Source organism: Haliaeetus albicilla, chromosome 18 (genome assembly GCF_947461875.1).
Source record: "Haliaeetus albicilla chromosome 18, bHalAlb1.1, whole genome shotgun sequence".
NCBI classification, from domain to species: Eukaryota; Metazoa; Chordata; class Aves; order Accipitriformes; family Accipitridae; genus Haliaeetus; species Haliaeetus albicilla.
In genome coordinates, this window is record NC_091500.1 from 8,544,414 (window position 1) to 8,571,332 (window position 26,919).

General features: G+C 42.4%; 1 protein-coding gene and 1 long non-coding RNA gene across 7 annotated transcripts in view; one reads left to right on the plus strand and one right to left on the minus strand.

The window, feature by feature from the left end:
* The window catches only part of KLHL29 (kelch like family member 29), a 413,313-nt gene extending 402,950 nt beyond the window's left edge, over positions 1-10,363 (minus strand). For all 6 annotated transcript variants that reach the window (XM_069805696.1, XM_069805702.1, XM_069805698.1 and 3 more), the window contains exon 1: positions 10,102-10,363. The gene's annotated coding sequence lies outside the window, so the exon portion shown is untranslated. The remainder of the gene's footprint in view (positions 1-10,101) is intronic.
* Positions 10,364-10,590: 227 nt separating this feature from the next.
* On the plus strand, positions 10,591-25,583 carry LOC138689892 (uncharacterized). Its single transcript, XR_011328686.1, has 3 exons — positions 10,591-10,694; positions 24,104-24,343; positions 25,272-25,583. It is a non-coding gene; the product is annotated as an uncharacterized lncRNA (long non-coding RNA).
* Positions 25,584-26,919: the final 1,336 nt, after the last annotated feature.

Here is a 26,919-nt window from a genome sequence, read left to right on the forward strand (position 1 = left end):
GTAAGATAAGTACTGACATTTCTTGGGTCTTATCCTGATGGTTAGTCTTTTCTCAAAAGCAGCTTTGCTGTTACAGTAGCAATTACAGGTATAAGTTACACTACTTCCCACACACACACACTTCCTGCCCCCTTAAAACAAATATAAAATATTTATAATATATAAAAATAAAATTCATGCTACCATGCCTGACAAGCATAGAGAAAAAAAACAAACCACTCTTCTTTGGGGGTTTTTTTTTGTATCTTTCAATTTTCTAATCAAGAAGATGGCCCAAGGCTGTACAGTTCTGATTGTTGTTAAATTCACAATCTTTATATGAAAATAAGGTTTTTGTACTTTTTGTTTTTAGAGTAAAACCATCCTCTTAAGCAAACTTAGAAATGGCTATAGTAAAATTCAAGAGGCTACAGGTCTACTCAAAACCAAGAACTGGTATGTTCTAATCTTACAAGATAATATTTAGACACGGGAGGACTTATAATCTGCTGCCATATGCAATGTCATTTTAGTAAGTACCTTGAGGAAATCTGAGCCTGTTCATGTTTTCCTAAAGATGAATAACTGCATGATAAATAGTGTAGCCTGAAAATAGGAGGAAGGAAATGGTTAACCAGGACTTCCACTCAGATTACATGCAGCATAAGTCTGACCAGCCCACTGGCTTCTCCTGATGAAAAGTACAGAGGTACCTAATGCCCTGATTAACCATCACCTCAAGCAGTAGATGCCTGGGCTCAAGCTGCACCTGCATTTCCATCATAAATTGGAGTTTAAGCTTCTCAACCTGACCCAACTGGGTGTCATTCTTGATCTCCAGCCCAGACCACCTTAACTCTGCCATCAGAGCACTGCAGCTGCATGAAGTTCTTTGAATAAAGAAGCCAACACAGCACAGGGGGTTGGGGTTTTTTTGGTTTACTTGTATTATTCTTGAAATACAATACTTCAATAACTTAGCTGTTGCAACCACAAGATTTGTCTAAGAACAGTTTTTTAGACGGCTTGAAGGATGCTGCTGTGAACTGTTCAAGTGTGATATTGAAACAGCAAGTTTAAGGAAACCTTGCTGCAATTTCTGTTTAGCAAGAGCATCCTCTCCCTACACACACAAATGGGCTTTCAAAATTTCTATCCGAGACAGAGGAAAAACAAACAAACCAAAATAAAGAGTATTATGGCAGCAAGTGAACCACAATTGTCTTCATCTTTGGCTGCATTTCTGTATCCGAGTACCACTTTTAAAGTTAGTCCTGTATTTTAGAGACTTCAGGCAAGCCTTTTTGTTTCCTTAATTCCTATACCATTTCTATGCTCTATTTTTTCCTCCTATAAATAACAACTCAAATATCGGCCACAACTTCCCATTGCCATTTAGTTCACAGAGAGATAAGGTTGTGATGTTGCAGAACTATAACTGCCCAGAAGTTTAATCATAAAATTACACACTTCTCTTCCAAAAAGAAAAATGTACTAGAAAATAGGCTTTACTTTAAGATTATCAAATCCCCAAAGAACAGGCAGAACGTTTATCTAGTATTTTCAGGGTACCAAATGTAACTTCATTTAACTCTGTAGATTTGGGCCAAGGACAAATTTGGCCCATTTTATACAATACAGAACTGTAAGGGGAAAGAAGAAAAAAAGGTATTGAAGCACCTGGACCACACAAACCACAGACCAGAAAATATGCCTAGTCCTCAACCAGCCACCCCCTCTTTTGCAGTTGCTGTCATCTACTGAGATTTGCAGACTCTTTCTTTGGCCTTAAGACCTTCACAGTTGAATTTCACAAGTGATTTGTTCCTCAGGGTACAGAAGCATTGCGCAGCATCAGATACATATTGGAACATGTCAGCTCCACAGGTGTTAACTAGATCAGGATTTGGTCCCCAGTTCAGCAGCTCGTGACAATTCACACATCAAGATCAACTGAGAGGTTCCCCAGAAGGTCCCACGCAGCCACATCCCACGCTTCTATGTGCTATAGGCAGCTTTTAATCAAATCTCATTACATTTGTTTGCAGTCTCAAGGCTCAGATTTCAGAAAGCAAGAGGGTAGTTTTTACCTTGACTTTGTACAGAGACCACAAGGAATAAAATGTTGGCACAGACAGCCAAAGCCTCACAACTTCTGAATTTGAGGCTGGGCATTCAATCCACCCTGCAGAAAATCCAGACTAGCATCAGTATAAATGGGATAAGAGTTAACTTGCAAAAGATCAAATCCAACTTTCATTTATGCCTATGCAACATCGATTTCTGTTAACCACATATGTGTAACCAAGAGAAACATTTGATCTGAAGCATAATACCTTGATGTCCAGCTATTGTAAAACAGAAGCAAAAAGGTAGCTACAAACATTTGACTGATGTTGCCTGCAAGGAGGGCATTGCAGTAGGCTGTACCAGCAATTCATATTAACAGAATTAAGATGGGGCACGGCAAACCTCGCTATTAGAAGTAATTGCACAAATATTTGGAGTGTTCTTCAAAAAAAGAAAAAGATGACATGGGGGAAAGGCAACACAATGCCACAGACCAGGAAATAAGCTACTACATGCAAATACATGCAAGCTTCTCCCAAGTTAATTCCCCTCTTAATGGTATATTGATTGGTATGCTCAAGGTTTAGAAATGTGAAATAATGTGGGGGAGAGAAGGAAGAGAAGACACTCAGAACAGTGAGTTTTGTTTAAATAATATATACTTCCCTCATATGATCAGCCAAAAATAGCATAATAAAGAGGGCAGTGCAGTATATTTAACATTTTGCCTTGCATTTTATTAGCAAATCTGTCAGAGATGACCTGAAAGTGTTAACCACACATTTTTTTCACCCCTCTCCTAAAGAGGCAAGGTACAGCATTTTTCATAACCTCTCACCACACAATACTCTTACTGTATCTGGTATTTCTCTACTCCGAATAGCATAGACTACAAAGCATCCGTGGTAGTATCTAGGCTTTTCAGATGTAATCTATCAAGCTGTTTGTGAAATTGCGGAGGGAACCCACTGTTTGGGGTGGAAAGCAGAGCTGTCCACAATCATGATGGAGAACATGTGGATAAGCTTTGTGGTATCTACTCCTATCCCCAAGTGAGGAAGGAGGATGAGGAAGAAAAAAAAGTTGCATCTTTGGAGCTGTTACTCACATGAATCTCCCATTTCTTAAAGAGAACCCTTAAAATATAACCGGTGTCATATAATCAAGCAGCTACTTATTTCTGCCTTCTAGAAATCTCTACCTATTCCAGGGACTACTATCACCTGTACGATTTTAGAGAAAAGAGTTTCTTCTACCCTTTTTCCTTCTGTCATTCACAGAGTCCTGAGATATTCCTTATAGTAAAATGTGTTGGAGGCTAAAACAAGCCATTTAAAAAAAGGCAGAAGGGCAGGGGGATGGGACCAAACCAGAAGAACCAACTCGCACTGCCATCAGAGCTCCTAGCCTTCATACTGCAAGAAACAGCATCATGCTCAACAGCTCTACTGACCCATCCTGCAACCAATATATTACGAATATACTTAAGAATATAGGCACGATCAAGGAGTGGTTTCATAGTGTATAGGTTGATACAGTTTAAATTAGTTTATACATTTTACATACACATGTATTTTTATGCTCTGCCCCTCATTCCAAAACGTAAAATAAATTTGATACATAATTAGCAACTTCTTCCCCCCACTTCCCAAACTTTATGAAGGGATAAGGAGTAAGCTCCAAAAGATATTCCTTAAATGTAGTTATTCTGTAGCATTTAATGTAGTTTCAAAAGTATTTTCCAGATATTTATATACCTGACAACATTTTGTAATATGAAGAGTTCCAATTTGGCATTGTTCCACTCTTGGCAAGCAAGAGACAATAAAAATCAAGAGAAAGTTAAAAATGAATTTTTTGAAGTATACAATATGTTAGGGATAATTTAATGAATTCAGGTGTTCAACAAGCTACAAGTCAACCAAAATTTGCAACACATATTTCAAAGCACAGGTAAACACAGCTGCATCCACTCTAAAATTACTCCATGTCACATGATTATTATGATGAACTTCCTGAACTCTTTCACCTCTCTTCTTTTGATCTGGGGTTTACCTGTGGCTGGAAAAACTAACAGCATTTAAATTCTTCTCCCTCTAATTAAGGGAAACAGCATGTTTAAGCCTCAGACTGAGAAAAGAAACTTTTCTTTGAGTAGTTACAGCATGCTGCGATCTGCAAATCCACCAGCATTGCTTTTGCAGACCAAAACACAAAATCCTACAACAAGGTCTGACAAAGCATATCTCAGAGCAGAATTATCTGATTTAAATATTAATTACTCATCAGCATGGACTTTAAGAATTGTCTGAAGCAAAAGCTCTTAAATCACACTTTAAATCCAGGATTTCTACTGTCTACATTGTCATGCAGACTATGGTTTTGGGGTGGGGGGCGGGGTTTGTTGTTACTTTAAAAAAATAACAAAGAGTAAAGACTAATGAGTCTCTCAAGGTTCACAAATATCAAGATATGTACGAATAAAGTCCAGCTCAACAAATTAGGCACATCTTGAGTTTGAGACCTGCTACAGGACACTGTTACTGCCTCAGATACCTCTGTATGAACTTGAGCAATTCCTCACAGCATCTCTCAACTACATTGACAGACCAAAAAACACACTCCTACCATGTGCACACCTGACAGTTTTTAGTTAACAGCAACTCTGCAGAGGAATTGTATCAGTGGCAGATTTTCTTCCAAACTGCTGCACTGAATGATTTCCAATACACACCCCTAGAAATAACCTGGTTTTCTCAATCAAATTGCATCTTACCTGTATTTATGCAGAGTTTAGTCCTACAACTGGAGAAAAACCCAAGAACTGTACATTCACATCTTCCAGTAAACCAAACCTGAACAGAAGTCCTAGTACTTAATATCACTTCATATAGCATATCGTAATGGATGGCCAGGAATTAAAAAACAAACAAATAAAAAAACCACAAAACACTACAAAAGGAATGTCCAATTCATTTTAAAATAAATCTGTCTTTGTCTGTAGTTCAAGCAGACAACTTCAGTGAATCAGGATTACTATTGCAAGCCAGCACTATAAATTACCTGTAGTTTAAGACTACCAAAAAACTACATGTTTTTCTGATGTTAATGCCAATTATGGCAAAAATCCAAGTTGAGGATATTTGAAAACCTTGACCTAAGCATCACAGGTGAAAAAAAAGCAGCACATACAAATTAAGGAAAACGGTCTCATGTTCCAGATATTCTAATCTACAACATAAAATTATTTATGGAAGAGTGTGACTAGGAATTCAGTTACTGTCATTTATCAGATGGTCAAGGCAGCACAGAGGTAACCGGCTGCATAACAACAGCACCAGGAAGGCTTCTCGGGGCATCTCTCGTAACAGGTCTGTTCGGTTCTGGTTTAACAGGTAAACGGCGCATATTCACACCCTGTGAAGTACACTGACTTTTAAAAATCTGACAGAAAGGCGTTCCCATGAGAGATTTCTAATCTATTTCCTTTTAATCTCTTTCTTTATAGCTGAGGAAGAGTTCTTTGTACTTCTGGTAACAAAGGAAACATAGAAGTGACAGAAGCATGTCAAAGCTGTTTACGTTTCCTACAGCCTCGCACTCCCAGTTGCTGTTGGCAGGTTACTTTCCGAGAAGACAGTCTTCAGCCTTTGCATAGGAGCTCCACCTTCCTACAAGTAACTTTATAAAAGAGTTAACTAATAATCCCCTAATAGAGGAATGCTAAAACCCTTCCCCACAGTGGGTAAGCTAACGGAAAACCAGAAGGGAAATTTAAAAAATGTGGCAAAGGGTTAATACAATAATTTCAAGTAGCCACAAGTAAATTCAAGGCAACATTATATAATTTGTATGTTTGTGGGCTTTAGGTTATATGTATTTATACAGTATTTCTTCTGTGAAGAGATGAGTACATTAAGAAAGTGATTAGATACACAAATAAATCACAATATCTAATCATACTGTGTCATATTTAAGGTTACTGAAGCAGCACACTGCGAGGCCAAATATTGCAAAATGGAAGATCTGGAAGGAAAAAAAAAGCTGAAGGACCAAATAAGTCACTAACCCACGCAGAGATTTTAGCTAGCTAAAAGCCTCGATTACAGCACAAAGAACTAATGATCTGAAAACGATGTAGACCTCTGTGGTGCACTATGAAGTTGATGCTCTGCAAACAGAGCAGCTTCAGGATCAGGCCTTCAGGTGCCTGGGCTCCCTGGGTCCATAGCCTATGGCAGTAAATCCAAGTGCATCAGTGTAGTTAGTGGACAAGTCACTGCAAGAACCTGAGTAATGCTACGCTCAGCCTAAAGTTAAAGAAGGGATGCTAAAAAAAATTAACAAAAATATTAAAGTGACCCCACAACTTAAGAGTGCAACAAAACCCCCTCCAGATTAGTTTGAAGATTAAAATAATAAATCCCACAACAGGGCTATAATGGAAGGGATGGGAGTTGAGCAAGAGAGGACAGACTGGAAATTCTCTCTCCATTTACAGATCCAGGGGTACTTTTCCCCCCCTGCAAAGCTGTGTGAGAGTTTCCGCCACAGCACAGAGGCTCTACACAGAGGAAAGAAAACAAACAAACAAAAAATATATATATATATTCATTTCCCCTCCTCTTGTTTTTGGGTTTGGTTTTTTTTTTTTTCCTGTGCTTCAGAAGAACTGGGTCCATTGGTTTTCAGAACTAAGTTAGAAGGTCAGGAAAACAAGTAGGCATGGACAAGACTGAATTGCAGATGAGCACAGAGAAGCAGAGAAACAGCATTGGGACAAGCGCCAAGAACTGCAAATAGTTAAGGCCCCGATTCTGGTGGTCATCAGCACAGTGCCAAACTGGAGCGCCATCAAGGGAAACAACAGATCACAACCTGGGAGAAGGACGATGCATGGGAGCAAAGCAATATCGCTAGCTAGATGAGCACCGAAAACCTGGGGATAATGAATTCTTCTCACAAACAGGCACTAGAAGCAATAGCACGAGATATGGTACACAGTAAACCCAAAAATCATATCTAATTTCTAGATCTGTGTCTTCCCCTCCCTTCATTGAGAGGATTTCCAGTCGACATACACAATATATACTTTTTATTATTGTTTGAAGAAGAGCAGCAACCCTGGCAGCTTGCTAATCTAGAAGAAGAGACAAAACAGAGGTGGTTACTTTTTTCTCTCAAGATTTCTGCTTCGAAAAAACAAATGAGCAAGAAAGGATTTGCTCCTGCACACCACCACTTCTTGTTTTGTTTCAGCAAGACTTCGACAAAAATCTAATTCACTATGCCATGTATCTAATATATTGGGTACTTGAAGTATGACCATCACTCATTAGAAATGTAATTAAAAAGTGACAAAACTAGATTCCCCCTCCCCAGCATGCAGATGAAAACCAGTAACCCTGCCTCTATTTGTAACCATGACAACTATAGAATATTTTATTTCAGTAATATAATTCACACTGAACATTTGCTCATAGGTTTTGTTGTTAAGGGAAAGGTTGACATACTGTGCACACATTTCATAAGCTACCGGAGACAATAAATACAGGATAGCCAGGCAGTTTGAGACCGACAACCCAGTATGTATTTCAGAGTTCATTTAAGACCCTCTACAGGAAGCTAAATGAACATGAACAAAAATTCATCCGAATTAAGTGTTACTGGTCATTACTTGCAAGAAGACTACTTGGTATGACTGGATGTTTTTCAGCTTTGAAATAAATCACAACGATACTCTCGTATTTTGGAAGAGATAGTAACTCAAACCCCGAACTTTAATTTTCAATTAAAATACCACAGGCATTATTCAGTTTCTATTAGGAAATATCAAAACAGATGTTATGGGCAAAGATATCTGCATGAAACAAGGCAATGAAAGACGTAGTTTACATATGCTGGCTAAGTCTTAGTCTGGACAGGTCACTAAATTATTTGCATATGTCCCATATTTCATCTTAAATTGAAGACAACTTCCATAAATACACGCAATGAGGACAGGTTATAAGAACAAAAAAAAAACCAAAACCCAAAACAACCCCCCCCCCGTACATTATTCAGAGAAGATTAAACAACCTCCTGAGCATAACTAAAGTTTGACGCAGATAAATGTCAGTGTAAAATATGGCTGTACTTTATTTTTCTCCACATGGGGAAAAATAAAGATAAAGCCATTAGCAGTTTAAATCAGAATACAACAATAATAAAAAGAAAAGACACACTGTTGCTTTGTTTTGGAGGCAAAAAACAATAAAAAGAGCAAAGCTTGCTGGAATACTATTCCTTCTCTTACACAGATCATCACATCTATCAAGGAGGATTTAAAGTTTCAGCAGATTGCTAATTATAAGAGACAGTAACACTGTTCTCTGCAGTCACCTTAAAGCTACAGTAGTTGGTTTTTAAGTACCTCAAAACTGACCTCAAAAGGATAGCCCGATGAACACGTTTAAATCGGTGCAAGAGACTCACACGTGCCTACATGTACACACACACACACACTTGCTCAGTTGTTTTAAAGAATATCAGGAAAAAGAAAGTTTCTTCATTTCTCAGCAATATGCTCCATATAACCTTCCGTTAAAAGAAATAATAAGCCTGCAGCAAACATGCATGTCTTTTTCCTTCATTGATGGAAAAGTGATTAAATCCCCCTCAATCTAGTTACCAGAAGGCTTTTTTTTTTTTCAAAAGAGTTTTCATATACAATAAACAAAAGATAAACAGGCAACTACATGGCCAGGGCTCCATAATTTTTGGTGGTGGTGGGGAGAGAGATTTGTCTCCAGCGCTCTAGGAATATTTTCAGTTTAATAAATGAAGCCAGAGAAGGGGGGAAAAAAAAAAGAAAAGAAATCTTGGTGACTATGAGCACACACTATTTATGAAGTGTCTGAAAAACACCACCATCCATCCCCAGAACTCCCGTCCTCCAGACCTTTCTCCACCCTCCGGGGAGGCAAAGGAACCTGAACCCAAAATCCCGGGGACCACAGACCTGCATTCTCGCACGGCAAGGACAGCTAGTCACATCCACTCAATGTCACCACAAAAAGTAGCTTTTCCCTCCCCATCCTAAGCGAGACCTTCCGAAAACAGGTACCCAGGGGATGCGCCTCTGTGCTCCTAACGGCGCCAGACAGCACTTCGGCTCAAAGATAAGTTAAAAGAAAACACCCCCCCCCCGAACAAAAAAAAACAAAGAAAACAAACAAACAGAAACCAAACACATCAACAGAAAACCCCAGCAGCCAAACAAACCCTCACACCGGCGAGGACCGTCTTACGGCGTGGCAAGGCACGGCGTGGGAAACGCGTACGAAGTGCTTTTTTTTAAAGCAAATACGTATATTCGAGCAATATCGTGCCGAGAAGTTCCTCGCACACATCACGCGTGGGGAGCGGGAGGAAAAGGGGGGGGGGGGGGGATGGAAACGTATTCCAGGCACAGGGAGACGGCGGGGCCGGCAGAAGCATTTGGGAAGGGAGGGAGAGAGGCTGCCCGCCGGGCTGCGCGCCGATCCCTTCCCCGGCAGTTTCGGGGGGCGGCTCCGGGTGGGGGCCCGGGGGTGGGCAGGGGGGGATGCAGCGGGACAGGCGCCCCCGGGAGGGGTGGGGGTTCACGGGGACAGAGCCGCTGCCCCCCCCCCGGGGGGTCGGGGTGTGTGTCTGGGGGGGGGTTATGGCGCGGCCGACCCCGCTCCCCGCCGCGGCGCGGGCGAGCGCCTGAAGTTGTGGCTGCGCGGCGGGGGTGGGCACCCGGACGCTAAGCTGGAGAAAAAAAAAAAAAAAAAAAAATCCTGGGAGGGGGGGGTTAAAAAAAAAACCAACCAACCAAACCCAAAAAACAACCATCACAATAACGTTCTGATCCCCCGCCGGCTCCGCGCACAGCACCCCCCAGGCAGCAGGAGGCACGCAGGAAGTTTTTAATGCGGGCAGCGAGCGCAGGCGCAGGGCAGCCGCCAGCCCGGCGATGCCCGGCACGGCCGGCGGCGGCGGCGGGGAGCTCCGCGGGCGCGCAGCGGCAGCCGCCGCCGCGCCGCTTACCTCCCTCCGCGGGGGCGCAAGGCGGGCCCTGGGCCGGCAGCGCGGGTGCGCGGCCGCGTCCTCAGGCGGCGGGAGGATGCGCGGCGGCGGCGGCGGGCGACGGCGGCGGCTTGTGCATCGCAGCCTCCGCCGCTAACGCAGAGCCCCGCGCGGCTGCGGGCGCCGGGAGCCGCGCTGGAGGCCGGGCAGGGGGGCGCGGCGCGGCGGCGGCGGCGGAGGCTGCTGCGGAGCCGCGACCATGCTCCCGTCTGGCCGCCTTCCCCTCACCTACTGCCCGCTTTAGCCGGGGAGGGAGGCGGCCTGGGCGCCGGGGCGAGGGGCGGGCCGGGCCAATCACGGCGGCGGCGGGAGGCGGGGGAACGCGGCCGGCCCCGCCCCTCACGCCGCGCCGACACGCCCCCGCGGCCGCCCCCGCGGGAGAGGCTGCCCCGGCCCCGCCGCCGCCGCCGCCGCCGCCGCCGGCGCCCGCGGGGGCCGCCCCGCCGAGCTCCCCCCCGGGTGGGGGGACGCGGGCGCGGAGCTTTCCGTCCGTCCGTCCGTCCGTCCGTCCGTCCCCGGAGCGCGCAGCTGTGTGTGCCGAGCGCTCCCCCTCGGTAGGCGGCAAGGACGTGCGGGGAGTGGGGGGAGAGTGGGAAAGGGGGGGGGGGGAGCGTGTTTCCGAAAAGGTCATCGGTCTCCCAGCTGTCTTCAAAAGTAGCGTGTAGTTGAAAAGAAATATTACCCCGCTTTATTAAATCATCGCTCTCCGGGGGCGTGATCCAAAGCCTCTTGAAGTCCACGGGAGTGTTTGAATAGGTTGGTACGATTCTCTCCCGACACCGCTCTTTTTTTTTTCGCTCCCCCCCCCGCCGCCTTTATTTATTTATATTTTTTTTTTTTAATAGCCATCGCGCTTGGAGTCACTACGGATTTTACGCGTGGAAATCTGCATCTGTCTCTCTGTTCCGTATCATCTCGTATCTCTGTGTGTGCTGCTTTGTGGGGATCTTTCCGACGTGCACACGAGCTGCATATGCCGTAGTTTTAAACATAGCACACTTTGTCTTTTATATTTCCTGTAAGCATAAAAATAAGCTTAATCAAATTCTTTTCTCCTTACTTTGCCAGTTAAAAATGCATCGTGGAGGAATATGTGCTCTAACGTGTTGAAAGTGAGGCAGTTGTGCCAAATGACAGCTGAGCGAAGCAAAGGGAAGGGAGGGAAGCACACAACCCGCAGAAATAGGCAAATGCAGGTTTTTATTGAAAAAGGGACACACGCTGCCCGATGCCTGGGAGGAAGGAGGGTGCAGCATTAGAAGGGCAATTCAATTTTCTCTCTTCCCAACCTCACAAACAAATGAAAATACGTTATTGCAGTGGGCTAAAACATTTCTAAAACCAGCCATCATCATTAATATTAGCATGCTTTTAGCAGAATATGGCCTCGCTCTGAAACAGGAAGGCTCCATACATTTTTGTCGTTAATATATCGTGGGTTAACGCTGAAACCTCCAGTCCTGTACATCGCAGTGGAGTGTGAGGGTCAGAAGTTCAGAACAGTTTAAATCTGAATTATTTAGCAAGCGCACACACGACACACTCTTCCGATTTCCACGCAGCTTTTTTTTTTCCCCTTAGTTTTCTCCCTTTTAAACACAAGATCCCCGTTCGGTGTTATTTGCCCTGGTGCGGTGTTATTTGCCCAGCATATATAGTTGACCCAGAAGCCGATGAAGCCGATGAGAAGAAGTCTCAATGGGACTGTTGACCTAACAAGTAGCATGTCAGTCTCCCAGTGGCATTTGAATGTTCTCGCAGCGAATGCTTCGAGACAGGAGAGAGCATAAAGCAGAGATTCTTTGGAATCCTTAATTAGACACAGTGATTTTGGAGTACTGGCTTTTGCCGCTATCCTCTAGTGCCTAGTACTTTGTTTTGTGACCTTGAGGTTAAGGATACCAACCAGCCCTGTTTATTTTTAATAAAATCTTACAGTTATATGAGACAGTTCTAGGTTTTATTTATTTTTAGCATAAGTGCTTCCATCTTATCTGCCTCACAGGTTTATAGGAAGGATTTAGCTAATATTTGGACAGCACTTTTAAGCTATGAAGCTCTATAGGTCTATTATACTGACCATTTTCTGGGGTTTTCATTTTAGGAAGGTACTTTTGTACTCTTTCACTTCAGGAAGATAAGAGTTCAAATCTCGACCTTAGATTTCCCTTCAAATTTTGTTAAATACCTGATTTACAAATGCTGACATAGGGTCAGATTCTGATTTCACTTACAGGTAATGAATTTCAAAGAATTTCTTGATGCTCAGTAACTTTATTCTAGATCTAAACCGGTTTAACTCCCAATTTGAGCCACAGTTTCATATTCATGAAGAATAAGCATACGATTACATTAAATACAGTATTCTACATTAATTTTCTCTCTTCAATTTTTCTTAGTTTAGTAACTTCAGTAATTTAAGAAGAAACTGCTTCATTTTATTAATTCTTTTTTAATTCCTTCTTTTTTTTTTCCTGCTCCGTTTCTGAGAGAAAGGCATCTACAGGTGGGCTTTGTTGAGAGGGGCAGGTGGCTGAAAAATAATTTGGGGGCATCCTGCTCATGGTTCAGTGGAGTCACAGTGTGCAGGAAGTTTTTTTAAAATTAAGGTTAATACCTGGGTCTGGAGAAGTTCCTCTGTGCTTGGCACGCTATTGCTGGCACTGGGAATGACGCACTGCCACTCACATCCTTTCTCAGCGTTCGGGAAATCCTGTCCTCTCATTTAGTGCGTGTTTTAAGGGGGGCAAACCTATGTCCAAGTAATAGCGCTGAAAGTAAGGATACTTAAAATGCTAGCGAAACAAAAGATCCATTTACAGAAAAACAAATACTCCGTGGTGACGGTTTTATTTGGATGGGTGGGTGATTTTTTTAATAGAATCTGTTACAAGGTTGTACTTGACAGGCTGAGGATTGTTTGCGAGAATCCCGATTTTAGATTAGGCAGCTGATAGCCTGCAAGACTTTGGTGGCTGGTAAAGCTTGCTCCACTGAAAGAAGAGATTTCCTCTTTTAGCAATAGATCATTATGTTACAAGGCGTGTATTAGAATGAGAATAATGCAACTTCCCCTGTCTTTGCTGATCATATCAAAACTAATGGCATCTTGAATTGTCAGAGCATCAAGTCCATCTTCTGATAAAATATTAGAAGACACACAGATCTATTCATCTTATTGGAGATTTCATTTTAGTCTGCAAGATATTTGATGGCAATGCCGTTAGATTAGCTGTGCTGCGCATATTGCAGGGACCAATGTTGTAATCGGGTACCAGGATTTTGCAAAGGGGTTCCCATAAATATTTCCCACTTACTTGGCGGTAAACCTTATCTCCTAGGTTTGGACATGCTTCAGGGAGTGAAATTCTTATTTATTTTAAGGGATTTAAAATATAATTCTTTAAATCGTTACTAAAAATTTCTTAGTTTTTTATGCAGGTTGAGCCATTTCAAAGGTAATGAAATTTCATCTTCAGAATTGTCGTATGAGATTTTTCTAAGCCATAGCCAAAGAGGAATGTCTGCTACCCAAACATTCACTGCAAGGTTTGACTCTTGCTTTCAGCTAGTGAAGATCTCCTTAATTACAGGTTTACAGCTTGGATATTAACGTCAGTGGTTTCATTTTCAGCTGCCTGAAAATGGTAATAGATATGGTAGAATATCTAGAAAATATGGTAATAGATATTTAGTAGATTTCCAGGGTTTAAGGGTTCTGAAAAAGTCAGTGATCAGGAAGATATCTTGGGGGTTTTTCAGTCATGTATTTTGATTTATTTGCGGTATAAAGACTGTTCGCTGGTACTTTTAGCATTCTTCTGTACATACCTGTTACAATTATCCTTAGTGTTTAGCAGAAAGATAATCCCCAAAGGAAGCAGGAAGCGACTTTTAAAGTAATTTTCAGGTGTGCAGCTTGAGTTAATTGCCAAAATATAAATTTAAGATGGATTAAAGCTGCTAAAACCCGCCAACCTGTGGAATGTAGTGAAAAACATCATTGACTTCTGTGGACACACCATCTTTAAGGAAATACCTCCTTCCCCAAGCAAACCTCCTCTCTTCTGCTGAGTGACCAAAGCTGGTATCAGGGGTGGGACGGCAGAGCCGGCAGGTACAACGTCCTGTCACTGGGAACTGGTTAGAAAGGGACCCTCTGTCTACTTCATGCATCCCAAACCATGTACACCTCCACGTCGTTTGTAGGGTAGTCATCAAGGCAGGCAACTACTCCTGTGAAATGAATTAATCATCAGATGGGAAGAGGAGTGTCAGATGGCCACTGTTTGGTTGATAACCTATAGAGGGAGTAAACATTTTTTACCAAGAGATGAGGAAGATATTAATCTCATGAATATCGGACCATTTTTCCACAAGAAGATTATATTCTACCTCCCAGACTTTACATATCCCTGGGTTCCTCGGGCGTTTGGCATTTTAATCTGACAACAAACTGTTTGCAGGTACCTGCATGTCTCTGCGGGCAAAGGTTATGAAGTCATTTGCTTGGAACTGGCGAAATAAATATTTGTGTGATTTTCCGTGTGTGAGCCGAAACTTCCTTGTCCCTGAGTTGTCAAGGGAATGAGAAGAGTCTGATCCTCTAAGAGCAAGCAGTATATTGAGTTGATTTCTCTTAGCTATGACAGAACCATTTTCTAAAACTTCCCCCAGAAGACAGAAGTGGGTTCTGCTGGAGTCATGATTTTGATTTCTGATGGGCAATAATAAAAGTAAGATCTATTTCACTCTATTGGCAGAGTCTAGAGCTCTGTCTTGAATTATGTGAAAATCTCTAATGGTTGGGGATAGCAGAAAAGTCAGGTTTTTCTTGGGACTTTTTGAAAGTTTATGAAGATTTTGTTAACAACTTCATTTCCAGCGGCCTGTAGTCCCGCTCAGTCACACGGAGAGGCATTTCCATCACCATCGAAGTCATTGCATCAGTTGCTTGAGTTTTGTCAAGGTAACTCCACTATGCTGGTTTATGAGGGGGGATTTAGGAGGCATTGGACTTTCAGGGTGATTTTGGAGGGAGTTGCGTCATTTGATTTGTTTGTCTGAAACAGTAACATTATGTTTCCACGTATTCCTCATAATTATACAGGGAAAACTAAAATACATGCCATTTTGAACTGAATGTCTGTATTAAATTGGTTTGACTCCTATTTTCTGCCATCTGTGGCATAACTAGAACAGAGAGTGAGAACAAAAAATATAAATGACTCAGCCACATTTCCTTTAGGAGATACATCTTGCCCCCCATTCTTGTCACATAATTCATTTCAGTTCTGAGTGAAACAGTGTTTTGACACCCTAGGCATAGAGAAGAGATGCTGCCATTCTGTCCTTTAATAGAGGGACCCAAATTTATGCCATAAGATTTTGGTTAAGCAGCTATACAACATTTTTTCTGTATATTTAGATGGCCTCCAAAACAATCTCAGCACAATGCTGGGATGTAATTCAGGTTAATTAAATACTGAATTTTCCTGTAAATGTTAAGTACCTCATAAACCAGACTCTGGAAAGAACCAGAAGTAGGTTCAGAGAGAGGAAACTGAGACAAGTAGGTGCTGCTGAAGCCTCGCGGAAGACTTAGTTGCCACCTGCGTTAGTTGCCACTGACTCTACAGGGAAGCATATCTAGGGTCTGGAGCGAGATGGAGACAGTGCTACACCCCACAGTCTTTGTTTTCCTTCTATCCAGACTGACCAGAGCAGGTCTGTTCAGACCCATAGAAAACTCGATAGAGGGAAGTTGATGATATCTGGGGCTTCCCTAGGGGTGGATCCGAGGTACAGCCAGGTGCGCCAGCGTACCTTCGAGCCTGGAGACACTCAGAGGTCTCACGTACCTGTAGACATCTATTTTAGAAGGGCTGATTCACCCCAGAGTTTGCATATGAGGTTGGTGTTTGAGGCAGACGGACTGTCCTTGCAGTATCATGTAGGTCGTAGGGGAGTTTATCATCACAACACCCTGGAAGGGGCTGGCGTCATTGCTCTAACTATAACAAGAAGTTTTCCTCCTTTATACTTGATGCCTGGTAAAAATCAGGTTGAAAATGGCAGTGGTGCTCCTGGTTTTGATTTGCTTAATGCTTTGCACAGACTCTGAATGTTATGTAAAACTCTTTTTTAATGGATTCCTCTAGGAATCAAGTTTTGAGTAAAGGCCAAATGGTTTTATCACTGATCAAAGAAATGATAGAGACAGGTTTACACATGGCACAGGTTAACAGTGAACAAATGGAAGAATAAGTGATAAAGGGACAAATTATTATTGCTGAGTGACCTGAAGGGCTTAATGAAGAGGTCAAAATAAAAAAAAAAAAGTTTGACTATTAGCTAGGTGCAAGGCAATGTAATAAAGATTGAAGACAAGGCTACAAAGGGCAGGAGGCTCTCTTTTGGGAAGCAAAGCCTTTGAAAAAAATTTAGGATTCTTTTTGGATAAGCACCTCAAAATGACATTTCACTGTAACTCTGTGGCTATAAGGCCAATGCAATCCAGAGATGTAAAAAAGAGTAATATCAAGCAGATAAGAGGATTTGATGTTGCCCACATGAACAACAGTGGTAAGGCTACTCTTAGGAACCATGTCCAGTTTTGGTGTTCACAGTTCAAAAGCAATGTGGAAATAGTAAGGTAAGTTCAAAGGAAAGGTATGAAAAAGGATTCAGAAAACAAGCGTGACAACATGAGGCATAAGCAGCTCAACTTATTTAGCTCATCAGGGAAGAAGCTGAGAAGTGACTTGGTCACCGCAGGTAGGTACTGACCCATGAAAAAGATATCCAAGAGCGAGTAGGCACTTTATCTACCTGACAAAGGCATTACAGGACCCAGTGGTTGCAAGCTTAAGTTAGACAAATCCACCCTTAAAAGAAGACATGATTTCCTATCCCACAGAGCCCTAAATAATAAAACTGTTTGTCCTGTAAAAGCTGTCACAGGTAGGGATGTTTAAGAGGATGTTAAATATGTATTTTTAAATACATGCTTTCATTTGCTTTGTGGAGAAATCTGTACATCTTTCTGTGCATGTGTGAGTGGGAGCTTTGTCGGGAGGTTGGTGGCAGTTCCTTGTCTCGCAGTCTGAGAACCTGTTATTCCTCCTGTTACTCGGTCCCTCGTGAGGCTCCGGGGACCAGCAGTGCCAGTGTTGCTCTCAGCATCCTCGTAACACTTGCAGTTTCAAAAGAGAATAATTATCAAATAATCATTCTCTTGTTTCATGGCTTTGGTGAGGTCTTGCAGACTGTCAGGAAGGATTTATTTTTTCTCTTGGATGAAATTGGTCACATATATCTTCGTTATTTGGGAGTTGTTTCATTTTTCTGCATTCCCCTGGAGCGTCGGAGATGAACGGGTGGCTGGAGGTGAGGCCTTGGATGGCTTTTTGCCAGTGTTCTGCACTGGTGCAGACCCACCCTTCCCTGATTGTAGGTGCCTTGGTGCTGTATTTTCCTTTCATATTTATGGTCAAACTAACTCCAATAGTTAAATTGATTAGGACTTTCGCCTAGTGTCACATTGGCAGGGGTCTTGAAGGTTACACAGCTTCTCCAGTACATCAGGAACAAGGTGCAACCTGGGACCATCTAGATGTTTCTCATTTAGTCCATTTGTTTTTTTGCAGAGGTCTTGAGATTAGTGACAGGTTCGTTTCCTTTTATACGTACATCTACTCTCCCAAGGACTAAACTGCTGTGATTTAATTTGGGGGTTTAAAATAGGGATAAAACATATTGCTTTGAGATATATAGGAGATCAGGCTCTCAGCTCTGTTTTTAAATTATGTGAAACTTTCTATAAATGGTCTGTATAGTCAATAAGGATATGTTTAACAATATCACGATGAATGTTCTGCACAAAATTTTGGCATTTGGAAATTCAGAGGCTTTTGTATCCAAAAGGGTACAAAATGATGTGATGATCTATCTGCCCTCTTTCATTGAACAGCCTATAGAAATTCCCCTGGCAATTCTTGCATGGAGCATAAATCTTACGGATGAGCTAATGAGAACATTTACAAACAAACAAATGCAAACACCCAAATCTTGATTCTCTTATAGTTTTTCCTGGAGAATCTATTGCATTCCTTTCCCGGTTATTTGGAGTAATAATTAGCCAGGTTGATTTTCATAATGTTCTCTCAGACTAATCACAGCCCCTTGAGCATAGACTAAAATCCTGGCACTGGCCGAGCTGTATGAGAGTTTGGTTATGAATAACCCTATTCAGTTATATCCCTTGTGCGGAACATGGGTTAGTAAGCTGGGGTATGTACACAGCTACGCACGTGTAAATAGTGAGAATGGTGCCAGGGAAGTAGAATTCCTCAGTATTTAGGAGAGAAAAACATTAGTGAGAGGAATTTTTCTCCTGCCTATCCCTTTTCAAGCTTTGTTTCACGGTAGCCAGAGGGAGAAAAAAACACATTATATGAGTAAATTGGCTGGAGAATGTAACCAGGGCCCCAGTAAACACTAAGAATGAAAACCCATACGAATGTGTATTCAAGCAAGTATGCGCAAAGATGGTGTTTTCTGCAAGCGCTCTCTTGGAGGAAAATGCTGTTCTGTAACTAAATAACTGGGAAGAAGACGGGGTTTGGCTGAACTGCCTTGTGTTTAGATTTTCACCTAGGTTCCCCGATTTCCCCCTTTCATTCCCCTTCCCTTCTGTCCCAGCGTAATTTCTGTGGTTGTGCCCGATACTCTGAATAATTCAGCTGAAATCTGAGATCCCTGATGACCAACACCAATTTTCAAATGATCAGACTCAGACTGTATGATTTTGGAGTGATAGAGTTGGATTATTTTAAATTCTATTCTGTCAAGGAATGATTAGGACATTAATTTGGGCCATATTAGTACATCTCCCCTGTGCTAATGGGAGGATAGACCCCCTTTCATGTTTAATCTAAAGAGGGATTGATGACTGGCAAGGTTGTCTCACATAGGGATGTCTGCCACCGAAATAAATGATGAGCTCAGTGAGTGAAAATGTTTAGGCTGCACTCTCTAAATGTGGATTCCTTCTGTGCCGAAGGCAATGAAAGCCCTTAGGTGGCGGCTCTGTAGATTTTTCTCGTTGTGGGCAAAAATGAGGAATTTTTTTTTATTATTTGTTAGCCCAAGGCTTCTTTCTTGAAGTTGCTACCGATTGTTGGTGCTGATTTCACGTTTCATAAACAGCCAAGTCATGTTCAAGAAGCAGAAAACTGACCTCAGAGATGACATAGCCACTGGAGGCGGAGGGAAACGGCAGCATCGCCGCTCTCTGACAGTGAAAGAAAAGGGCACCTTTCGTCTGAGTTTGCCAGCAACTTTTACTTGATGTGTGAGTTTAGTACTTCTGTGTTAGAAGAACAGTAAGGTACCTTTGAATTAGAACAGACTAGAAAAGTTGCTTAATGTGCTTTTTTTAGTCTATTACTTTTAACCCACCACTGCAAAATTCCTCCTACCTGTATCAAGTAATTTAATTTGGAAAGGCAAATAAGAGCTCATTAGCTGATGCACTGCTACAAAGTAAGTGAGCAGATTTTATGCCTAAGGACAGACTTTTACAACCATTTTGAAATGGCACAATGCAATGCAATAAATCCTGTAGCCTTTTCAGAGAGGAACAGAATACCCTCCTTCCATTACTTGGATGCAAGTTTTCTTCATCTTAAAACCCTTTGTATTTGAATGTTGGGGAAATGGATGTATTCCAGGGGATCGCACACAAGTAAGTTAAGCATGTGAGTGTTCCCAACAACTAGTCCTCTCTGTTGTGTTTTCCCTTACGTTCCCTGTGTATTGCGGCTGGACAGAATCGCCGAATCTGAGAGTTCTCCGTCATACTCCTCAAAGAAAAGGCAGTAATCTGCAAGGTATACTTCCTTGTATCTTGTGCTATGCCTGGTTATTTTGGGAGATGTTAAGTTCCTTCTGTCTTGAGAAGCTGGTTTTTTACTAGTCCCACTGTTTATTGAGTGAGTGTTTATTATAGAACTGTCTTTTTACTTCTCTAATATTATGTGATTTTCTACAAGGACTTTGCCTTTTATGTTACTTATCTTAATGATTTTCAGAAGTCATCCTAATGATTTTTGTGAACACCCACCTTAATTTCTGGCAATGCGTGCATGGAGATGTAAAGCCCAGGCAGAAAACCCTCCACGTTAATTGGTAACTACAGTCCAGGGCTTTTAGTATTTTACAGCATCAGGCTTGTATATATTATGGCTAAAAATTTTCAGTGCTCAAAGGATAGATCTGGAAGGTATTCAGAGGCTCAGAAATCATATTAGTGTCTTTTAAAAGTTGCCTTTAAGTTTTGATTTAGTAACGCATAAGATATTCAAACTACAGTGAGTTATCACACATCGGTGGTGGCTGAAATTCTTGCAGTTTCCACCTTCAGCAGTTGTTTTATGGTTACCCCAGAACCACGTGAGCGAAGCAGATTTACGACTTGTGAAACAAATATTAGCACAGAGCGCATCAGTCACTCAGCGCAGCTTGGAACATGTTTTCTCCCAGTTGGGAAACCAGACAGGTAGCATCGTGGGGGTGACTCTGCTCACAGGTATCATCCCTCTGGCTTGAATGGAGAGTTTTGTGTGTGAGCAGGTGTTTGCTGGCTGGAGCCCAAGGAGGAACCTCTGGGAGCCCTTTATTTCACATAGTACTGGCGCTGTAGGCTTGCAGACCCTCACTCGGCATTAAGAAATAACCATAATAACCTCTCATATTCCTGGAAGTGGAGCGCGTTTGGCTGCTCTGTCAGGCGTCATGATTGGCAGGGTTTCCAGGCGTGTGACAGCATCACCTCTGGACTTAAGGCCAGCACAGGCAAATAGCAGGCGCCGGCTTCAAAACAGCCTGAGGGAGTTGTTCTGCTCATAATTTGTACTGGACAACTTCTCGATACAGGACATTCGCAAAACTGAGTGCTCTGAATGCCAGAAGTTTATGTGGGTTCAGAAAGGGCTCAGATGACTTCCCAAAGGAAAAACGTCTATGGAGAGCTGCTAAACACAGAGGCACCAGCGCCGGCTTAAGAAATCCGTATGTTATGATTAGCTGGAGTCAAGGAACACATGCTAGCAAGGTATCGCCGCATAATCTCCACGTTTTACGTTCTTCCCTAGACATCCTCCCTTGGCCTCTGCCAGGTAGGGTACAGATGAACTTCTGGTTTTAGATGGTAATTGTAGACCTGTGCAAAGCTTTTGGTAGTTGGATTCTGCTGGGGAAAATGTAACTCGTCAACCAAGCTGTGGATGCCCCATCCCTGGCAGTGTCCAAGGCCAGGCTGGATGGGGCTTTGAGCAACCTGGTCTAGTGGAAGGTGTCCCTGCCCATGGTGGGGGGTTGGAACTAGGTGATCCTTAAGGTCCTTTCCAACCCAAACCATTCTGTGATTCTATAACCTTTCCACCAGCACTCTGCAAGGACGGCGCAGGCTGTCCGGAGGTGCAGGCGAGGCAGCAGGTCTGCACTGCAGGCACGTGGGTGCAGACACTGCAGCAAGAGACATCGGGGGGTGAGGGTTGTTCCCAGCTGGGACTCTCGGCAGCTCTAGAAAAAGCAGTTTCGTGGAGCTCTTCTGGGCAAGGACTGCCACCATCCCTAAACACATCTCATTAATTCTCGGTGGGACAGATGGCCCCTCCAGCAAGAGGTGCTGAAATGATCCTGAAGATCCCCTCCTGCGCAAGGTGTGACTTTTCTAGAGGTTTTGAAGCATAAGGGACTGAGGCTTAATTCCGCCTGTATAAGGCTGTCAAACCTTATTCCAGAAAAAACAGTGGGGAACATGTTGACTCTTATCCTTACTTTAAGGTCAAACCTTCACTGTACTTTGTTTTAACTATGGAAAAAAAATCCTCCAGTTTATTTCCCTTTCTGTAGGAAACTCAGCACATGAATAACGTACCTAAATTACTGTGGAAATGCAGCTAGGGACATACTAGAATAACTGCTTTGAATGTGATCGGATTGGAGACACACAGTGATTCCAGTTTAAAAAGACAACTTCAGCACAGTTGGTGAAGTAAAAAAGATCACCTATTTTGGTATTTGTCCTATGTCAAAATCTTGTTTCTATTCTTTTCCACCCCTCCATGGCTTCTTCCTTTGCACCCTGGCATTCACATGATTCCCAAATAATCCCCACCGCTTTCAAAAACTGTTTAAAAATGGGAACGCTCAACTTGCTATTGAATAGTGGACTCACAATTTGAGGCTGAATCTGCAGGCCTTAACAGAGCTAAAATTCATGTTGACCCTAGGCTCTTTGATGGCATATGGCAAATGTCACCTGAGTTATTAACAGCCAAACAGAATAATGGGCTCCATTCAGTATTTGAGGAAGCCTTTACCACTGAATTGGAGGAGATTTCTTCCTAATCCCAGATGCCGATTAGTTTATATTCTGATCCACACAGTTTGCTAACCTTTATGATTTTTATACTAGCTGGAATGAGTGCAGAAGCTGTTATTCAGCCTGTAAATGGCTAATCTTTTTAGAAATTTAAGATTAGAAATGTACATTAAGAATGTTGAATTTAAATGTAATCCTCTGTTCACTCACCAGTGCAGACTGTTTCAGGATATTTGTTACTACACTGAAAACATTTTCATCTCTCTTGGAAATGGCATTTATATTTCCTATTCCTGTGCACCAATGACTGTTTTAAAGAGCAATATCTTGTTAGGCACTAGGGATAAAAACCTAATCCTTGCATCCTGGGGAGCTGGGACTCCTTCGTGTCAGAAACCCTCAGCCAGAAACACACACATGCTTCACTTGACTTCCAGGAGTAATCCCTTGGTCTTCAGCTACTCATGTGGAGTTAGGCACGCGGTTAGCGTGTCCAGGGCTGGAGTCCCAAAATTAATCGCTTCCAGCTTCCGCATTTCTCAGGGTAGCGGTGCTGATAAAGGCAAGGTGGTAATGGCGATGCTCTCTCGGACATGAAGGAGAGGGAAGAGGAAACATTTTGACATTCGGGCCAGTGAAAACTACTGTGTTCTCTTGTCCTTGTGATTCACTTTCATTATTTATCACGACCAAATCAAACAGGCTTATCATTGTTTTTCCTTTTAACGCAGCGCTTCCCTCCCTGCCTGGTGTCAGGGGCTGCTGTCCTGTGAATTGCAGGAGCTGCGGCCCCGAGCTGTTCAGTCCTTCACCCAAACCTTCGGGGGCTTTTCCGGCTGGTGTCAAGCTGGGTACATTTCCATAAAATGGGGGTCTTCCTCTCTAGGAAAAAAAGAAAAAAAATCATACATTAAATGATGCCAAATCCTAAATGCCCAGCACGCTTTATGCCAGCTCGCGGTAATATTTTGATAGATACCGGTAAAAATGTTTTACAAACCAGTGCCTTTCAGTGCAGAATATTCCGATGGTGATTTCACGCCATCCGTGCCCACACGAGGAGGACAGTGAGAAGGTCAGCTGTGAAATGCGTGATCGATCCGAGCGCAGACAGTGAATCCTGCAGACCTGTATCGGGTCCCTGAGCTCTAAGTGGTCTTCTGAGCACAGACGGTGGGATGGTGGTTGCAAGGGAGGAACTTCACGTGTGTCCCAGGCGTGCGTGTTGCCTTCCCGGCCGCATCCCGTGTGCCGGTGCTGTCTGCGCGAGGGAGGGGGTGGCAGCAGGAGCCTGCGACTTCTCTGCTTTTATGGAGTAAAAAGGTGTATCTTCCCTTAGAGCAGCTTTATGAACCAGCCTGTCCATGCCTGTAATACCCTAATTACTTTCCAGTAACTACATCAATTGCTGCTCTTTGTGAATGGTTGCCACGCTCCTAAAACACCAGAAATGGTGTAGTTGTAGGATGGCAAAACAGCTGCCTGGCAATTAAATGTAATGCACATAAATTGCTTAGAGGCACATCCTGCTTTGTCTTTTACTGATTTGGATGACCTTTATTTTTGTTTAAGGAACGAGTCACTTCTGCTAAGAGCACGTCAGGATTTTTAGCAGAAGCCCACAGCGCCCGTGTTGGGGTGCCTTGGAAGGATGCTGTCCCGCTTGCCGTTCCCGGGGTATGTGAGGGGTTAACCCCAGAGGACAGACCCAGCGTGTTGTGTTGCCCACGTCCTTCATCTGCAGAACCCTGCGGTGGATGGGAATTCCTTGGATGGAGCCGCTCCGTGAGCAGGTCACCAGCGATCCCTTAGGTAAGTTACTTTTTTGCAGTTGATTATACATATCATACAATTGCATCCGATATACAGAGTATTTTCCCCATCATTCTCCTCTGAACCCACCACACACGTGACCCTACCATGTGAGGTAGAGACAGACTTGTTCGTACTCTGAACAGCAGGATGTGAAATGCTTTTGTGATCTCCTTTCCATAACGGACAAATGCCCTGCATAGAGATTCAGCAGCTTGTGATTCCTTCAAAGTAGTCTACTGGGGGGAAAAAAAAGCAAGACCTGCTGAAGATACTGAATTATAAAATATTTTAAAACCAGAGAATTAATTAAAATGAGTGTTTAAAAAAAAATAGAGAGTCTGGATGCTTTCAAGATGTTTTCTGTTGGATTCCAGAGAGTCCAGAGGGAATAATTTGGTAGAAAACCATATTCGCTAAACGATAACCAAATGTTGAGTCACTACATTCAAGGAAAGCCAGATGTAATCTGAACCAAAGTGTGGCCTGATCCAAATTACCTGAATAACCTAGCCTACCTCAGTGGTACTACTGCTTTCAATAAAAGTTTTGACTGCTGGGAAATTCTCTTAGGTGCAAATATTTTTTTTGAATAAGAATAATAGCGGAAGGGTTTCAAAGTTACGCAGGTATTGAAGTTTCTAATTAAATAATTCATATCTAAGTCAAAGATGAAAAATCCAATAACTGTAATGGTATATAAAGCTGCTGAAAGGTGTTTTAAATATATGCATCTATAAAGCTTCATAGCTGGATTTCTAGCCCAGCCTTCTTCTGTACTCTAATAAATCCTTCTCTTTCTTATATGTGTTATCCCACCTTATGCCTGTCACAGAACACTGGGCTGAGAGGCAGGCGCTGGGATCCTCCCTATAGACGCAGGCAATAAAAGCACTAATATCTGACCTTTTTTTTTTTTTTTTTTAAGGCTCCAAAGTCACAGAAATGTGGAGCTGGAAGTCTGGTGACTGACAAATAAGTGGGCTGAAAGAATGTGTATGCCTCTGAAGATTATCTATTTTAAAATTCTTTCCTGGCTCTATTGGTAGTTTAGAATTTAAACTAGTCACATATTTGCTATTGAAAACAATTTTTGACAGAAAAAATACATTTTGAAATAAATGGGAAAGTGTCTGTTTTGTCAAAAACTTTTTTTTTTTTTTTTTTTTTTTTAGTTTTCAGCATTGACAGACTTGGAAAATTTTCCAGTCTCTTTCCCTCAGAACATTGTTATGATGAAGAGTATACACAAATCAAAAGTATATACTAAAAGACAGGGGTTTTCTTTTCCTTTGGTATTTTTCATCTACTGCAATACACGGTATATCTCGATTCCTTTGAAGTCAATGGGAGCCTTTTCATTGATTTTAATGGCAGCTGGATCAGACCTTTAGTGAAAAGCAATGTACAAAGGCTTCGTGCTAACTTCAGACTAGAAACAAATCCTTTTAGGCGAGTAGCACCTAATGGCAGCCCGGACTTTGCCGGGGGAGGATGATGCCTGGTGTGGCACTATTTGTTTCCCGTCTCAGTGCTGTGCTATATGCAACCAACCTTTTGCTGCCGAGACCCTGCTTATTTGGGATAGAAGATAGAAAAGGCTATTTTTTAGAGCGACTTGAGAGTGAGTCTTGAAATAAAGTAGATGCAGGAGACTAGTAGGGTTACAGTGAGGGCGGCTGTATGGGGAGAGGCTGCCTATAATTGAGAAAGCTTTACCACATTTGATTCTGGGAAGGGTGTACTTTCAATGTGGTGTGTTTTGATAAGCGGTATGAGAATTTTTAAAGTCAATAACTTGGTTTATAAACTTCAGCTCAGCTGGACTTAATCCTGCAGCTAGCAAATCCACAGACCAAGTAGCCCAGCTGTGTCCTCATTTGTTAAGATCTTAAACCCAAGACGACGTCTGGGCTGCTGAATTATTTTTTTTCTTCCACATTTATAAAAAGCCTAATAAAGGCAGATAGGAATAAGATGTGCTGCAAACCCGGCTCTTTTAGTAGCGAAAAGAAGGAGAGGAAAGAGGTGCATTTAAATTATCTTTGGGCTGGCCCAAATTTGGGACCTGTGTCTGTAAACCTTATCTCTGCCTCAGGGAAAATACTTACAGCAATCAAGCTGATTCAAGGAAGCACACAAGCACATGCCTAAGGCTTCTTGTCTTAGGTATATTTTCCTAAACAGGGGTACTTTTCTGATTTGAAGCCTGCGCCACACCACCGTATTTTGTAGAACGAGAGCCTCACCCTGTTACTCCTGAGCAAAATCTTTAGGGATAAATCCCAGGGCTTGTATGGTTCTCTGTTAAATGAAACTGTGCAAATTTGAGCATGCACACAGCCCATAACAGGCTGGAGTTGTAATGAAGAAATCTTTCTCCTTGCAGGAGTGAAAAATTATCAATAATTTAAAATATTTTATATTACTGTCTATACTGTTAATGAATATTATAGATTATTTTATACATTATATTAATAAACACAATACTCACTGAAGAAAGAGCCTCAACATGGGCCTGTTTACGAAAGTCATCTATAGCACAACTGTAACTTTTTTTAAAAAGCCATCCATTA